This window comes from Rhinolophus sinicus, linkage group LG09, assembly GCF_036562045.2.
Source record: "Rhinolophus sinicus isolate RSC01 linkage group LG09, ASM3656204v1, whole genome shotgun sequence".
In the NCBI taxonomy this organism is placed as follows: Eukaryota; Metazoa; Chordata; class Mammalia; order Chiroptera; family Rhinolophidae; genus Rhinolophus; species Rhinolophus sinicus.
Genome location: NC_133758.1, coordinates 61,283,661 through 61,289,660, shown reverse-complemented (window position 1 = coordinate 61,289,660; position 6,000 = coordinate 61,283,661).

Sequence of the window (6,000 nt, the reverse complement as noted above, 5' to 3'; positions counted from 1 at the left end):
TCCTAAAAGGAGCAAGAGAACAATAACTAGTTACTTGCAAAGGAGCTCCCATTGATTGTCAGTTGATTTCTCAACAGAAACTTTGCAGGACAAAAGGGCATGGTAAGAAATATTCAAAGTAATGAAAAAGAAGGGCCTACAACCAAGACTACTCTATCCAGCAAGGCTATCAGTTAAAAATAAGAAGAGATAAAGAGCTATTCAGACAAAAAAAACCTAAAAAATATTTATTACCACCAAGCCAGTATTACAAGAAATGTTAAAAAGACTTCTTTAAAAAGGAGGAAACCAAAAAACAACCAAAAAAGATAAAAAAATATGAATAAGAAAATGGTGATAACTATATACTTATCAATAATCACTTTACATGTAAATGATTAAATGCTCCAACCAAAAGACAGGTAGCTGAATGAATAAAGGAACGAGATACATGCATATGCTGTCTACAAAAGACCAACCTTAGATCGAAAGACACACAGACTGAAAATAAAGGGAAGGAAAAAGATATTTCATGCAAGTGGAAATGAGAATTAAGCTGGGGTAGCAATACTTATATCAGACAAAATAGACTTTAAAGCAAAGACTATAAATAAGAGACAAAGAAAGACATTACATAACAAGAAAGGGATTATTCCAATACGAGAACATAACCCTCTTACACAACTATGCCTCCAATATAGGAGCACCTAAATACGTAAAACAAATATTGACAGACATAAAGGCAGAGATCAATAGTAACACAATTAGACGTCATCAAAATGGCGGCGTGAGGTGAGCCTCTGGAAATCTCCCCTGGAATTTACAACTAATCAAACAACTATAACTCCACAAGGGACTCTCTGTAAAGCAGACAGGGAAGACGAAGTGTCTCACTGCTAAATTCACCTAAAGGTGGGAAAATCGCGCGAACAGGGGAGGAGGGAAGGGAGAAATGCAGAGATGGAGCCACACGCAGGACACAGACCTAGCTCAGTATTCCGAGCTTGCTGCATCCAGGAAATACCGAGGCATGACAGGGAAGAACTCAGACTACTAGGGGACAGCATATAACACGGCTGAACCCAACGCTCACAGCAGAAACCTCAGAGCAAAGACTGAAAAAAGGAGGCTGAAAACGGTGGTTTAAGCCCTCACTGCTGAGCAGAAAACGGAAGCTTTAGGCACTGAGCTTAGCTTCCCCCTCCTTAGCCTCCCAGACCTTGCCTGGCCACACCTGCCCAGTGCTAAAAGCGGAACAGTAGCAGTGTTAGATCAAAAGAACAGAAAATTTGCAGTTCTGAGAACGGTGGTCTGCAGACACAGATTCACAGCACAACTATTTCTGGCAAAGTCGAGGGAGCAGTGGAAGCAGGATTGGCTGTGGTGGCGGTCGCCGCCATTGCTCTGGGTCACCTCTCACAACTCACCACGCCCCTGACCCCACCTATCTGGGCACATCCCTGAAGGAGAAAACAGAACTGCTGAAACACACGGACTCTGACTCTGGTGCAGGAAGAGCTTTGGAACTTCAAAAGCTCTCTGCATCCCCACAGGGAAATGATGCCCTATGACCCAGGGGAACTCTTAACAGAGGAGAAGCCCGCCTTCCAGGGAATCCCCTCATTGTGTGAGAAGCTGGAATAATGCAGAGAAAACAACATTGCAGTGTGAGAAAGAAAAAAAGGGCTGCAGTTGGAGAGAAAATAAAACATTCTACCAACACATACTGGAAAACAAAAGAAAGAACTCTTCCTAACAACCTGTTGCAGAACCCACTCTTGTAGATGTCTAGGAAGAGAAATAATAAATCATTAATTGCCATGAATAGCCAAGACTACAAGACACCTCAGAAAGAAAGTGAAGTCTCCAGAAAATGAAGTTAAAGATATGGAAATAAGTGACTTAAATGACAGAGAATTCAAGATTGCAGTTCTGAAAAACTCAACGAAATGCAAGAAAACACAGAAAGGCAGTTTAATGAACTCAGAAACACAATAGAAAAACAACATGAGCATTTTATGAAAGAAATTGAAATTTTAAAAATGAACCAAGTAGATTTTCTGGAGATTAGAACTCAGTAGAAGAAATTAAGAATAAAATACCAGCTTAGGTAGTAGACTTGACCAGATGGTGGAAAGAATCAGTGATATTGAAGATAGAAACCTGGAAATGACATGGATGGAAGAAGAAAGAGACTTGAAACTTAAAAGAAATGAAGAACTCTACAAGAACTTTCTCACTCCATCAGAAAGAGCAATATAACAATAATGGGCATACCAGACAGAAAAGAAAGAGAGAAGGGAACAGAGAGTATATTCAAACAAATAGTCAATGAGAACTTTCCAAATTTATGTAAAGAACTGTATCCTCAAATCCAAGAAGTAAATAGAACACCTATTTACCTCAACCCGAACAGGCCTTCTCCAAGGCACATTGTATTGAAGCTGTCAAAAATCAATGACAAAGAAAGAATCCTCAAGGCAGCCAGGGAAAAGAAGACAGTAACCTACAAAGGAAAGCCCATTAGATTACTATCAGATTTTTCAGCAAATCTCTACAAGCCAGGAGGGAGTGGAACCAAATATTCAAACTATTGAAAGAGAGAAATTTTGATATACCCAGAATAATATACCCAGCATATACCCAGAATAATATACACAGCAAAGATATCCTTTAGATATGAAGGAGGAATAAAGACCTTTCCAGACATACAGAAGCTGAGGGAATTTTCTAATACATGACTTGAACTACCAGAAATACTAAAGGAGGCTATTCGACCACCATCAACAGGGACAATTTGTGGCAACCAAAACATAAAAGGGGGAGAGCAAAGCCTGAACCTGAATATGGGAATGGAGAAAGTAAGCATGCTGAAGAAAATGGAATACTCTAAATATCACACTTTCTTTTACATAAACTTAAGGGTAACCAGTCAAAAAACATCCAGAACTGAAATATATAGTCTAATAAAAGAAGGAACAGAGGAAAATATGAAAGAATACCTACCACCACACAGAAATAATAGACAACAACAAAAAGGCAAACAAACCATGAAAACAAAATCTTACCAGAAAACTAAAGATAGAATGATAGGAAATCCTCACATATCAAATCACCCTAAATGTAAATGGACTGAACTAACCAATAAAAAGGCATAGAGTAGCAGAATGGATCAAAAAACGAAATCCAAGCATATGCTGTCTACAAGACACACATCTCAACTACAAGAACAAGCATAGACTCATAGTGCAAAGGTGGAAAGGGTGAAATTGACATTCCAAGCAACTGGTATCCAGAGAAAATCACGTGTAGCCATAATGATATCAGATGAAACAGACTTCAGGGTGAAAAAGATAACAAGAGACAAAGGTGGACATTTCATAATGGTAAAGGGGACTATACAACAAGAAGACGTAACAGTCATCAATATTTGTGCCCCTAATCAGGGAGCACCAAAATATACCAAACAACTAGTAACAGAACTAAAGGGAGAAATTGACCAAAACACAATTATACTAGGGGACTTAAATACATCATTGACAGCTATGGAGAGATCATCCAAACAGAAAATAAATAATGAAATAGCAGCCCTAAATGACACATTAGATAAAATGGACATAATTGACATTTATAGAACACTTCATCTTAAAACATCACACTATACATTTTTTTCCAGTGTACATGGAACATTCTCAAGGATAGACCATATATTGGGACATAAAACTAACCTTAGCAAATTTAAGAAGACTGAAATCATACCAAGTATATTCTCTGAACAAAAGGCTTTGAAATTGGATATCAACTGCAAAAAGCAAGCAGGAAAAACCACAAATACATGGAGATTAAATAACATACTTTTAAGGAATGACCAGGCCAAAGAAGAAATTAGAGGAGAGATCAAAAGATACGTAGAAACAAATGACAATGAAAATACATCCTACCCAAATTTTTGGGATGCAACAAAAGCAGTTTTAAGAGGGAAATTTATATCACTACAGGCCTATCTCAAGAAACAAGAAAAATCTCAAATAAATAACCTCACGTTACACCTTAAAGAACTAGAGAAAGAAGAAAAAATGAAACCTAAGGTCAGCAGAAGAAAGGAAATAATAAAAATCAGAGCAGAACTAAATGAAATAGAGAACAAAAAGACAATAGAAAAACATAATGTGACAACGAGCTGGTTCTTTGAAAAGATTCACAAAATTGACAAACTCTTGCCTAGGCTCACTAAGATAAAAAGAAAGAAGACACTAATAAATGAAATCAGAAATGAAAAAGGGGCAGTTATCACGGATGCCACAGAAATAAAAAGGATCATCCAAGAATACTATGAAAGACTATATGCCACCAAATTTAATAACCGACAAGAATTGGACAAGTTCTTAGAAACATATAGCCTTCCTTGGATGAACCAATGAAGAATTGGAAAATGTAAACAGACCGATCACCAGTAACGAAATTGGATCAGTCATCCAAAACCTTCCCAAAAGCAAAAGTCCGGGACCAGATGGCTTCACTAGTGAATTCTACCAAACCTTCAAAGAGGATCTAATACCAATTCTGCACAAACTCTTCCAAAAAATTGAAGAAGAGACAGTGCTTCCTAACTCATTTTATGAGGCCAACATTACCCTGATACCAAAACCTGGCAGGGACAACACACAAAAAAAGAGAACTTCAGACTAATATCTCTGATGAATACAGATGCAAAAACCCTAAACAAAATTCTAGCAAATCGGATGCAACAAGGCATTAAGAAGATTATTCATCACCACCAAGTGGGGTTCATCCAAGGGGCACAAGGATGGTTCAACATACGCAAATCCATCAATGTGATACATCACATAAACAAAATAAAGGACAAAAATCATATTATTATATTAATTGATGCAGAAAAAGCATTTGAGAAGATACAACACCCATTTATGATTAAAACACTTAATAAAATAGGTATTGAAGGAAAATACCTTAATATAATAAAGGCCATATATGACAAATCCTCAAGTTATCTCATAATTAACGGTGAAAAACTGAAGCCCTTTGCTCTACACTCAGGAACATGACAGGGCTGTCCCCTATCACCTCTGCTTTTCAACATAGTGTTGGAAGTCCTTTCCAGAGCAATCAGGCAAGAGAAAGAAATAAAAGGCATCCAAATTGGGAATGAAGAAGTTAAATTGTCACTCTTTGCAGATGACATGATGCTGTATATAGAAAACCCTAAAGATTCAACAAAAAACTTAGAAACAATCAATGAATACAGTATAGATGCTGGCTACAAAATCAACGTACAAAAGTCCACTGCATTCCTATGTACTAACAATGAAATCTCAGAAAAAGAAATACAAAAAATAATTCCTTTTGCAATTGCAGCAAAAAGAATAAAATACCTAGGAATAAAATTAACCAAGGATGTGGAAGACCTGTATGCTGAAAACTATAAGACATTTTTAAAAGAAATTGAAGAAGACACAAAGAAATGGAAAAACATTCCGTGTTCATGGATTGGAAGAATCAACATAGTTAAAATGGCCATATTACCCAAAGCAATATACAGACTTAATGCAATCCCCATCAAAACCCCAATGGCATTTTTTAAAGAAGTAGAACAAAAATTCATCAGATTTGTTTGGAATCACAAAATACCCCAAGTAGTCAAAGCAATCTTAAGAAAAAAGAACAATGCTGGAGGTATCACACTCCCTGACTTTAGCTTGTACTACAGGGCAACAATAATCAAAACAGCATGGTATTGGCAGAAAAACAGACACATAGACCAATGGAATAGAATTGAGAACCCAGAAATAAAACCACATAAATATGGACAGAAAATTTTTGACAAAGAAGCAAAAAACATACAAAGGAGGAAAGACAGCGTCTTCGATAAATGGCGCTGGCAGAATTTGATAGCCACGTGCAATGAATGAAACTGGACTGCTATTTGTCATCATGTACCACAATTAATTCAAAATGGATCAAAGACTTAAGCATAAGACCTGACACAATAAACTGCATAGA